The sequence below is a fragment of the Molossus molossus genome, unplaced genomic scaffold, assembly GCF_014108415.1.
Source record: "Molossus molossus isolate mMolMol1 unplaced genomic scaffold, mMolMol1.p scaffold_m16_p_19, whole genome shotgun sequence".
NCBI classification, from domain to species: Eukaryota; Metazoa; Chordata; class Mammalia; order Chiroptera; family Molossidae; genus Molossus; species Molossus molossus.
Genome location: NW_023425354.1, coordinates 36867380 through 36880066, shown reverse-complemented (window position 1 = coordinate 36880066; position 12687 = coordinate 36867380). Strand labels below are relative to the sequence as shown.

At 38.5% G+C, this 12687-nt stretch overlaps 1 long non-coding RNA gene across 1 annotated transcript; it reads left to right on the top strand.

Moving 5' to 3' along the window:
* The first annotated feature begins 215 nt into the window (after window positions 1-215).
* On the top strand, window positions 216-3068 carry LOC118633758. Its single transcript, XR_004960262.1, has 3 exons — window positions 216-277; window positions 1344-1421; window positions 2280-3068. It is a non-coding gene; the product is annotated as an uncharacterized LOC118633758 (long non-coding RNA).
* Window positions 3069-12687: the final 9619 nt, after the last annotated feature.

Sequence of the window (12687 nt, the reverse complement as noted above, 5' to 3'; positions counted from 1 at the left end):
CTGTGTCCAAGAGATATACAGTGTTATTAACTAATTCTCTTATGGTCACTACATTTAATAGCCAATGTAAGGTAATTTAATTTTTGTAAGACGTAGGGAAATTTTTTTCAATGTATTAATGTGAGGCTCTGAGGAAATTTAATGCACATTTACTTTTTAAAGTATGGATTGAACTCCTCAGTTTAATACAATTTGTGTTTTTGTTAACTAGCAGCAGAATTTCAGCATTTGCTACTTACTGGTAGAGAAGAAAAATCCCACAGCCCTGCCAGTACAGGTTAGTTTAATCTGTAAGTACCTGATATTCCTTTTTTTTTCCAAACATATCCATATAACCCACACAAGGAAGAAAGCTTCAGTTGCTTAAATGTGAGTATAACTAATACAGATCCATTGGACACTTTCAAACACTCAGTACTTGGGCCAATTAGCTTTAGGTTTGGTAACCTCAGGTATAATAAAGGGTAATACTGTTCCTTTATTATTTGGTTATGGTTGATCCTAAATAGACACGTACAATAAAGAAAAGACAGTGTAAGTTTCTATTGGCTGTATGTTCATTTTAGTATGTCATACGGAGTGCAGGGCTTTGGGTCCAGGGTCTTTTACTTAAGTCACTAATGTGGTGGTATTCATTTACCTTTTAACTTTTTACAGTATGAATCAACCTAAAAACTCTCCTCACCTCTAGAAATGATAAATGGTGGGGTTTTTGTTTTGTTTTTTGCTCGTAAGTATGTTTAGTAATTTGCTGTAAATAAGTACTAATTTTGTTCATTTTTTATAAACTAGAACCTTATTCCATTGGTGCACCACCACCATGGGTTCATTTTACATTGAACCAAGAATAACAAACCTTATTTTTTAATACTCAAATAAATCTGACTACTCATCAAGAAATCTAGACAGGGGATGTAATGGATTGTAAAAAATGTTAAAATTTTATTTTCATTGGTCTATCAGAGTTCATTGTTGTCTTGAACCATCCATGAGAGATTTTCTTTAACCTTTAAGTACTGTACTTATGTTGATAAAAATTTTAAATACCAAGGAGATGAAGAAAGCATAGTTTAGTTTATAAAAGCCTGAACCATCCTTTCAGTTTGTAGCATTGACTAGGATGCATGGCTTCCTCCTTATACCTAAGTGTAATGATGTCTTATTTGATTGAGACAGTCCATCCATAAAAGTAGCTGATTTTGTAATCCTTTTAAACTAGGATGGTGATTAGTGTTAAATATTTTTAAACCTCCATTTATCAACTGATGAAAAAAAATGTAAGATATCCACTTGGTTTTTGATACAAAATTACCTAAGGGCTTAAGTTTCATTGCCTTTCACAGTTTAATCTGTATAAGAAATGGCGTAGATACAGTGGAAATGGTTTTCCTTAAAACCATCTCTTTAAAGCTGCCTTTCTGGTGAGTACTATTTTATCCTTTTATATATCACAGTTTTCCTTTTAAATTTGACCAAAAGGGGACACTTTCATCAAAGAGTGGGCAATCTGAATTTCTTCACTCTTTAGATATTACCTGAATTGAGAATATTAAGAATAAGAAGGTGATTATTTTATCTCCTGACATTTCTATAACAATCTGGCTTCGTCTTTTTTTTTTTCCTGACCCTCACTTAACACTATAACTTCAAAAACTTTTAACACAAATTATTTCCGTTTGGTGAGATGGAAGAAAAGGTTTTTACTCAAAACTATCTAGCATTTATCATTTTAAGCTTCAGATTTCTTTTTGGTTGACAACCAAAATATTTTTCTCTATGCTTTGGCTCCTACATTGCATAGGTGTAAAAGGTAAATACAAGAATTCCTGTCTGTTCTTGTTGAAGCTGTTGCAGTGATTTGTGAGCACTTAAGCTGAGGGTAAGGTTGAAGGAGGCTGGCCTAAAATATGGTAATGTAGGCTGATTGATTCTCTTTGAGGCTTGAAAATTTCCAGTGCATTCTTAAATAACTATAATCTTGCATGAAAAACTTGGGTTAGAAATAGTGGTTTCTGGAACTATATACCAGTGAAAATTAGCCTCCGTGTATATTTTTAGTTAATTGATGCCCTGTTTAACACCTTCCCCTCTAGTCTTGATCCACATCCTAGCTAATGTCAATATATGCTAAGGATGTTTTCACATTGTATCTCCCGATCTTTGTAAAACAATAATGAACAGTCAACTTGAATGCTTTTTAGTATGAACAATGATAGTTTTCTAAAATAAATTTGAAAATGGATATCTGAGTATGTGATAATGGTGATGTATTCTTCTAGATAAAGTACCAAAGTATGGACCCTCAATTTATGTCTTTAAGATTTAAAGTGAAGTAAATTTCTAAGGAACTCTGTCCTTTCCTAGCAAGGATAAGCAGACATTGAAAATTTGGTAAGTATTTAACTTTAAATGCATGTGCTAGTGATGAAAGTAAGTAGCCAAAATTCCATACTTTAAGGTAATATTTAGATGTGAACAAAAATTCTTGGATCTCCCTTGCGACCTAATGTCTGCGTGTCTAGCTAGCAGTTTTATAAACTTGTATGGACAATGATTAAATTGAAATATACCTTACTCCTTTGTCTGGCTTGTTTTCTTTTTCTTTTGTATGGTGCTTTAAATACTAATTTTGTATTTCAAACTTTCTTCAGGGTAAAAATAAGTGGCTGGTAAAATGTCTTCAAGAAGTATTATTCAAATGTTCCTATTTAAAAACCCAATGATGACTTTCAATTTACTTAACCCTTCTGTTTTCCAGCGCCAGTCAAAACTGACAATAGGCAGCTGATCACAAAAATCAGGGGAGGGGGTGTCTTTTGTGCTCTTTTTGGAATATTGGTAGGGATCATTGTATTATAATAAAATGTTAATCCATTGCCTAATTTTCATGAAAATGGTGCTTTTAAAATTAAGGTAAAAAGGTGATAAGATTTGGAATTGTTCCTTCTCCCTGGGACATTATCATTAAGAGGTTAGTGTGCCCAGCTGGTATAGCTCAGTGGCTTGAGTGTCATCCCATGGACTTGCGAGGTCGCTGGTTCAATTCCCTGTCAGGGTACATGCCCAGGTTGTGGGTTTGATCCCCAGTTGGGGGTATGCAGGAGGCAGCCAATTGATGTTTCTATCCCTTCCTCCCTCTCTTAAAAAACAAAACAAAACAATAGTATATGGGCCCTGGCTGGGTACTTGGTTGGTTAGAGTGTTGGCATATGCCACGGTTGCAAGTTCAATCCCAGGTCAGGGCACACAGAAGAATAGACCAATGAATGTATCAAGTGGAACAACAGATCAATGTTTTGTTTTGTTCTTTTTCTCGCTCTCCCTTCCCCTTTCTCTAAAATCTATAAATAAATAAAAATAGAGGATAGCTTTGGCCAGTGTGGTTCACATGTTTGGAGTGTCATGCCGTGCACCAGAAGGTTGCCAGTTCCCTGGTCAGGGCAAGTACAGAAAGCAACTAATCAATGCTTCCCTCCCTTTCTCCCTCCCTCCTGCCCTCTCAAATAAATTTTCTTTAAAGGCAAAAGTTAAAAAAAAAAGTATAGAGAAGTTAAATTTACTTGCTTATCAAGGAAGATGACTTATATCTGAGTAATATGTCCATTTCTTTCCAAAATAATATGGCATTAACTTGTGAAGTGTGGTACAAGATCCCAAAGGGTTGTAGGAAAAGAGGGGTCCTTCCCTCAGTTAATCTCCAGGTTTCACTCCAGCATTGTACTGGCAAGGGGGGCAATGGAAGAGCAAGTCATACAAGGGATGTGATGGTAAGGAAGACCTGAAAAAAAATAAACGAGAGGGTAAATGGCTAGATCATGTGTATGCTTAAGTGGTCTGGCTAAATAAAGTGAGAATGATGGAATAATTTTTAATGTAGATAAATGAACTCACTCATATAAAGGTAATTAAGTATTAGTTTAAAGTTAACATTAAAACTAGCAATTAGTAATTGCATCTTGTGGGCATTTATTTTAAAATAAAATTTTCTTACACAAGTAATATTAGTGCCTTTTATCATTTTGATGTATTACCTGGAAACTAGTGCAAAGGAAAAATGAAATAGATAATCACATTTATCGTGTTTTACTACCTATGTTGAATTTTAGTCTACTTGTGTGATTTGGGAGGAAGAGATGTTTCTTAGTCTATGGAACTTAGACTGGAAGTCACAGAGAACACTGAAATTTTTTGTTTTCTTTTGAGGTGGTCCGGGGATGTTTGCTGGGCTTTGAGAAAGCCCAGACTATCATTGAAAAAAGTGTTTTATTTTCATGGCTATAACAATTTTCAATTTTCATTTTTGTTTAAAAGTTGAAGAATTTCTGCTTCTACATTATTAAAAGCAAGCCTCTATTTGTTCCAAGATTATGGTTGGCCATTAACATTTGAGTGCCTGTTATTTACAATGAATAAAAATTTTAATTATACTTGTCTGAGCCCAGTTTATTAAATTGTATCCTGAACAACTTAGAATGAATTATGATGATACACATCAGCTGTCCTGAGCCATTTTAAGTATGGAATGTCTATTGGGAACAAGCATGTAAGGGATAAATGAAGATATGTAGATTGAATATAGGGGTTATATGTTCAAGTGTTAAGATTGAACAGATAGATGGAGCCAATAGTAACTGGTTTAGACTAAGAATTTAATTAGAACCTGCAATCATTAGTCATTTACTAGTTTTATTACCTTGAGCAAGTACCTTCTCTCGAATAATGGTAATCAATTTCCTAGGCTTGTGAGAAAATGTTACTGTATGTAAAAACAAAAAACAAACCAGCCAGTGGAAATAGCAAGAGTGGGTTTGCGAGTATGCTATTGAAAACCTAAAGATTTTATATAAAAGGCATGTGAATTCCTATTACATGCATGGATATTATCCTATCCAAATAGACAGGAAAGGCATCTGAAAAGGGCAGGGATCTTGGAGCTGAGGATTTAAGAAACTAATTTGGGAGAAAGTCTTGGGTAACAGTATTCCAGGCAGAAGAAGGTGCAGAAGCTAAGAGACTGGAAAGTTTAGCCTCGTGGAGGAACAAAAAATGAGTGGTGGATTGGGAAGGGTATATGTGAGGAGAATGGAAAGTTAGATAGACCAAAACACAGCCATGGTTTGAATTTCATTCCAACGGAAATCACTGAAGGACTTTGAGCTGGTGAGTAATACATAGTTTGTGATTCTTTAAAACCTTGTTCTAGCTAGTTTTCTCAGTGGATAGAGCCATCAGCCCGTGGAGCGAGGAGGTGCGGGTTCAGTCCTGGCTGAGGCCACATGCCTCAGTTGCGGTTCCAGCCCCAGTCCCAGTCGAGGTCATGCAGGGGGCAACCAATTGATGTTTTTCTCTCCACCCTACTCTCCTGCCTCCCACTCTATCTGAAGATAAAGGGAGACATCCTCAGACGAGGATTTTTTTTTAAAGCTTGTTCTAAGTTGTGTGAGGGTGGGTGGTATAGGAACTAGTCAAAAGTCAAGAAAAACCTGGCTCAAAACAAATGGTGTTATGAATTACTGTGATTGGAAGATCATTGGAGAAATTAGATGATGCCAGTTCTCTAATATAGGAAGCACAGTAAAATGCAAAAAGACTTGAAACTAACTTCTTTTTATTCATGGTTCAAATCTACACCTGACCTGTAAGACTTTAGGAACTGTTTATTGAGTAGTAAGGCGAGAGATTTTTATAAAATACACAAATTTTGACAGTCTGAGAAGGATAAATGCCCATACTGGAAGTCATGTTGGGGGGAAGGTGGCGTTTGAACTAGGTCTTGAATGGAGTGTTAGGATTTGGACAAATTGAAAAAAAGCGTTAGATGAAAGACTGGAAAACTCTACAGAGGTATGTGAATGAAAGTTGTAGAGAATAGGGTAAGATAATTTAAGGCTAACATGCAAAGGTCCGTGAATATTACATTAGGGATACACGTTTTTTCTGGGAATTGGAGTGCCTTTAATTTTTAGCATAAAATAACACGACTGGAGCTGTAGTTTTGCACTGCATGTCTCCAAATACACCCAAAATCGGTATTTGTATCACCAGAGGCTGCCACTGTTTCATCACTATTGGCCTGGTGACGTGGAGTAGTAGCATTCAAGTACCGTAATTGGTGCTGTTATACTGACTTGGTCGAATTAAAATTAAATTCCTTCTGTTCACCAGGGCTAGTTTGAAATGTTTTGGGAACCCTCTCCACCACAGACCTTTATTTTTGGTCACTTTCCTGTAAAAACTGCCATTTTCTCCCAATTGTAAGACATTGTTCCTCTCAATTGATAATGCCCATGCAAGTGCTATTTCATATAACTGAATTACCCTCTATCTGTATTCTTCATAGAACCATCTTGATAACTGGTTCTCCACAAAGGTACAGTTTCTTTTTTTATCCTCACTACAGGATATTTCTGCATTTATCTTCAGATAGAGCGGGAGGGAGAGGGAAGAAAAGAGAAGCATTGATGTGAGAGACATTGACTGGTTGCCGCCTGCACAACCCCAACCTGGGTCAGAGACGAACCACAAATGCGGCACGTGCCCTTGGCAGGAACCGAACCCAGGATTCTCTGGTCCCAGGCTGATGCTCTAACCACTTAGCAAACCGGCCAGGGCCAAAGGTACAGTTTCTATTCGTATGAAGTGAGTGTGCTATTCATTCTTATAGATTGTACCTGGATTTGGAGAGGATCAGTGAGCTGCTCATTACCCCAAATAAGCCATTATTTGTAAATACATTTGCTCCATTTGGCCTCATGAAATTGTTCAGCTCTGCTTTAATCTACTGACTCCTAGAAGTTCCCCTTCATTGAAGTTTTTGGTGCATTACTTATGTAGTGAGTGCTAAATAAACTTAAATGGATTTTTTTCCTCTCTGAAGAATATTGCTTATAGTGCCACACTACTGAAGGCAATCACACAACCTTGCAAATTGGCATCTCTAACAATGTAGATGTATAACATTACTATACATTTCAACCTTTGCTAGGTTCATGGTGCTGCAAAGCAATTCTTCATAAGGGTATAATCACCTATTCCACATCTCTAAATCTTTGCTTGCGTCACTCCCTGCCATCATACACAGACTTAGGACTTTGCTTTCTAATTCCTGAAGATAGTAAAAGCCAAGGCCTTTCCCTTTTACTTTTTATTTTGAATATGTTTTTACTGATTTTTTTTTTTTTAAGAAAAAAAGGAGCCCTGGCCGGTTTGGCTCAGCGGTTAGAGCGTCGGCCTGCGGACCTTAGAGACCTGGGTTCGGTTCCCGCTAAGGGCGCGTACCTCGGTTGCAGTTTGTCCCCGGCCCTGGTTGGTTGTGCGGGTGGCAGCCACTCGATGTGTTCCTTTCACGTCGATGTTTCTCTCTCTCTCTCTCTCTCTCTCTCTGTTCCTCTCTCTCCCTCCCACTCTACCTGAACAAAAAATGGAAAAATGTCCTCGGGTGAGGATAAAAATATATATATATATATATATATATATATATATATATATATATATATATATAAAGAGAAAAAGGAAGGGAGAGAGAGCGAGGGACATCAGTCGGCTGCTTCCTGCACACTCCCCACTGGGGATTGGGTCCACAACCTGGGCATGTGCCTTGACCAGGAATCGAACCTGCGACCTCTTGGTGTACGGGTTGACGTGCAACCACTGAGCCACACTGGCCAGGCTGTATGCACACTTTTTATTTTATTTTTTTAATCCTCACCCGAGGACATTTTTCCATCTTGGCTCAGACAGAGTGGGAGGGGAAGAGAGGAAGAGAGAGACAGAGAAACATCAATGTGAAAGGAACACATCAAGTGGCTGCCTCCCGCACAACCCAACAGGAGCCGGGGACAAACCGCAACCGAGGTACGTGCTCTTAGTGGGAACTGAACCTGGGTCTCTCTGGACCACAGGCTGACGCTCTAACCGCTGAACCAAACTGGCCGGGGCATGCACAGTTTTTTTTCTTTATTGATTTTTAGAGAGGGAGCATCAATTGGCTGCCTCCTGCATGCCCCCCACTGGGGATCAGGCCCACATTCTGGGCATGTGCCCTGACTGGGAATCGAACTAGCAACCTCTTGGTGCATGGGTCGACGCTCAACCACACCAGCCAGGCTGTATTCACACTCTTTTTGTTTGTTTTTTTATCCTCACTTGAGGGCATTTTTCCATATTTTGGTCAGAGTGGGAGAGAGAGAGAGAGAAATATTGATGTGAAAGGGACACATCGAGTGGCTGCCACCCGCACAACCAACCAGGGCCGGGGACAAACTGCAACCGAGGTACGCACCCTTAGCGGGAACCGAACCCGGGTCTCGGGACCGCAGTGAGCCAAACCGGCCAGGGCTGTATTCACACTCTTAATCCTTTGTATTAGGTATCCAGTGTGTGTGTGTGTGTGTGTGTGCGCGGCCAGGGCTGTATTCACACTCTTAATCCTTTGTATTAGGTATCCAGTGTGTGTGTGTGTGTGTGTGTGTGTGTGTGTGTGTGTGCGCGCGTTACATGCCCCTAGCAGGAACCAAACCCGGGACTCTCTGGTCCACAGGCCGACACTCAACCGCTGATCCAAACTGGCCAGGGCTAGGTATCCATTCTTTATGGCTAACCCCTTCTATGCTCTGGAATCTCACCAATTCCTACCTCTACCCTCCCTTTACTCCCATTTTTATCTTTTAGAGAAGTTTTAGGTTTACAAAATTGAGAGGAAGGTGCAGGGATTTTGCATGTAACCCTCTGCCTTCACATGCATCCTCTCATCATTTACCTGGGTGTAACAGTTTTTATTTTTTAAAACAAGAATGAGCTTACACTGATACATAATCACTCTAAATCTGTAGTTCACCTTGGGGTTCATTCTTGCTGGTGAGTATTCTATGGGTTTGGATAAACGTATAATGATATCCATCAGTATACAGAGGATTTTCATGGCCTAAAATCCTCTGCTCTGTCTATTCACCTCCCCCACTTCCACCCCCGGCAACCACTGATTGTATTTTCACTTAGTAATACGCATTTAAGATTCCCCAAAGTCTTTTCATGGCTTGATAGTTCATTCCTCTTTAGCACTGAAGAATCCATTGGATATACCAGTTTTTCCATTCTACCAAAGGACATCTCGGTTGTTTCCAGGTTTTGGCAATTATGAACACAGCTGCTCAAAACATCTGTGTCCAGGTTTTTGTGTGTGCCTAATGTTTTCAACTCCTTTGGGTTGAAAGAAGTACAATTGCTGAATCATATGCTAAGAGTATATTCAGTTTTGTAAGATACTGCCAAGCTGATTTCCAAAGTGGCTGTATCATTTTGCATTCCCATCAGCAATGGAGAGTTCTTGTTCCATTTCCTTACCAGCATTTAGTGTTGTCAGATTTTGGTCATTCTAATAGGTATGTGGTGGTATCTTGTTTTAATTTGCACTTCCCTGATAACAGTGTGGAGCATTTTTTTTCTTTATTGATTTTAGAAAGGAAAGAGAGAGATACATCAATGAGAGAGAACATTGATCTGCCTTCTGCATGCCCCCCACTCAGGCCCACAGCCTGGGCATGTGCCCTGACCAAGAATCAAATTGGTGACCTCTTGGTGCATGAGTCGATGCTCAACCACTGAGCCACACTGGCCAGGCTAGTGTGGAGCATTTTTGTCATATGTTTATGTTTTTTTTTGTTTGTTTTGTTTTTGGTAAGGTGTCTGTTAAAAGCACATGGCCCATTTTTTTTTTTCCTTTCTTTTTTGGTATGTGCCCCTAGCGGAAACCGAACCCAGGACTCTCTGGTCCGCATGCCGACACTCCAACCGCTGAGCCAAACTGGCCAGGGCATGTGGCCCAATTTTTAATTGGGTTTTCTTGTTGAGTTTTTTTTGGGGGAGGGGACGTGCCCCTAGCGGGAACCAAACCCGGGACTCTCTGGTCTGCAGGCTGACACTCCAACTGCTGAGCCAAACCGGCCAGGGCTCTTGTTGAGTTTTAAGAGTTCTTTTATATTGTGGATATACGAAGTCCTTCATCAGCTGTATCTTTTGCAAATACTATCTCCCAGTACGGCTGGACTTCTAATTTTGTTGATACTGCCTTCTTAGTAGTGTCTAGATTATTTCTTTGGTTTCTGTTCCTGTTTCTCATCCTTTTAATGACTTCTTTTTTTCCTCAGAATAAAACTTAAATGATTGGAAGTGGCATAAGGGTAGGAGTCAAGAATGATGCTTAGGTTTTACTTCTCTATTTGGCTTAGAAGACATTTCCTAATCTGACCATTTATCTTCCCAGTTTCATTTCTTGCCATACCCTTGGTAGCTCAAGCTCTCATTTCTGTCTCCCTGAACACCACATCTCTTTCTCTTATCTCTTATCTCATTGACTTTGTTGCATCCTCATACTTACCAAATTTTAGTTTAGAAATTATTTCCTCTTAATACATCCTTGATCCTTGATGATGATCTTCATGTGTGCTTTCATTGTACGAGCTACTTAACTGTTTATGTTTCCTTTTGGTACTGGGCTGCAGCCTCTTTGAAGGTTAGAGTGTGTCTTGTTGATTGCATTCCTAAAACCTGGCATGCTGCTGCCTGGTACTTAAAGAGAGGCACTTAATAATTACTGAATTCAACTAATAACATGCCAGTAGTAGGTTAATTGATTTCATCAAAACAGATTAAAGGTCCAGATAGGCATGTGCTTTTCTTTGAACATTGTGCAATTTAAATGACTCAGTCATGCTGTTCTTCTGAGCAGGGTCTTTAGAAGCTATTATTGATTAGCTGAAGAATAACCCTTTCCAACAGCAAAGGTCTCTTGGACAGAACTGTTCTGAAAAAACATTGTCATTTGCTTTTTGAGGAAGATGAGAAGGATTTTTGAGAAGTAACTTTTCCTGTGGGATGTCTGCCAGGATAAAAAGCTCCCGATTCCTACATGGTGAAAGATGAACTCTAGTTTAGAAGAGATGTAGTCTAGGGATTGCAGACTAAAACACCTACAAGAACCAGATAAGAAATAGGAATGAGTGAAACAAGCCAGCGGGGAGTGGTGAACTCAATGACCCTTCTAAATAAGGTTCAGGCACTGTGTGTGTTTGGTCAGGGTTGCTAGATTTCACTTTTCTAGAGAAGTTAGAAAACTTTTCATATTTGGCAAAAAGGTAGTTCTGTTGTGAAAATTAAGACAAAGCACTATAAGCCAAACATACCTGCAGTCCAATTCTGTGGGTTACTAGTGTGGGACTTGGATGGAAGCTGATGTTAGTGGGAATCTACTTAGCAGCTATCATTGCCATACCTGGAAGGAAGCATGTGTTAAAATTGCCTAGTAATCTTTTCTGGTTACATTTGTGGAATTCAGATGCAAATTTTATCAGTGAGTAACTATGATCTCACCTGTTGGGACATTGTGAGATAATTAATTGATAGCTTTTGGAAAATCTCATGTTGGTTCCATAATTTGACCTTTTTTGTATAGTTTTTGGAGATGAAATTGTCATTCTGTAGTTGAAAGAACAATTTTGTTGTCAGAATGATTTGGGTTCAAATCAGAGTGATTTCCGTTCAAATTCTGGCTCTGAGTAGCAGTGTAACTCTGGGCAAGTAACTTAACCTTTCTGAATCTCAATTCTTCTCAATCTCAATTTGTAAAAAAAAAAAAAGAAAAAAGGGCACTGATATTACTTTATAGAGTTTTATGAAAATTAAATAAACTCTTAGCATAATGCCTAGCAGATAGTGAGTATAATTATTCTATTATCAATTATGCAAACAGCCCTGGCCAGTTTGGCTCAGCAGTTGAGCGTTGGCCTGCGGACCAGAGAGTCCTGGGTTTGGTTCCTGCTAGGGGCATGTACCACAAAACAAACAAACAAACAAACAAACAAACAAACAAACAAGCAAATCAATAATGTAAACATCTAGGGCATTATTTGGTACATTTTATTTGCTCCTCAAAGCTATGTAAACTTAATAAAGATGAGTTTCCTTCTAATATTAATTTACTATTGTTAATACAGAGAAATTTCAGTAAAAATGTTATAAAATTGTGTGTTAACATTTTGCTATCAAAAGAAATGTAAGTATTGCATTCTGTATTTTAGTTTTGTTAGATTTTTTTTATTTGGTTTATACTAAATAAACACATTCTTGTTTTTATTGCTTTTAGCTTTTACACTCAAATTAGTTATTGAGGAGGAATCAAGACCAGGCCATATTTATAAAGGTTGTGGAAAAACGTAAAGTATAAACTAAGATTAGGCAATATTATGGAAATACAGATGAATCCGAACACAGAATGTATAGGATGAGTAGAATATGGAGTGCTGTTGAAAGCCTTATGCCTCAGAGCTCATTGGTTATTTTTTGTCTTATTTATTTTTTAATCCTCACCTGAGGATATTTTTCCATTCATCTTCAGATAGAGTGGAAGGGAGGGACAGAGAAAAAGAGAGAAACATTGATGTAAGAGAGACGCATCAATTGGTTGCCTCCTGCATGACTCCCACCAGAGCCAGGGACCGAACTGCAATCGAACCCGTGACTCTGGGCCAGGGGCCGATTCTCCAATCACTGAGCCAAATCGGCCAGGGCTCATTGGTTATTTTTAAACAATGACAATTTTAGTGTTCATAATTAGTTAAAGAAAATATTAATATTAAATTACTACATTAATATTAAAGAAAAGAGCAAACAGGAGGCCAGACATTATTCCAT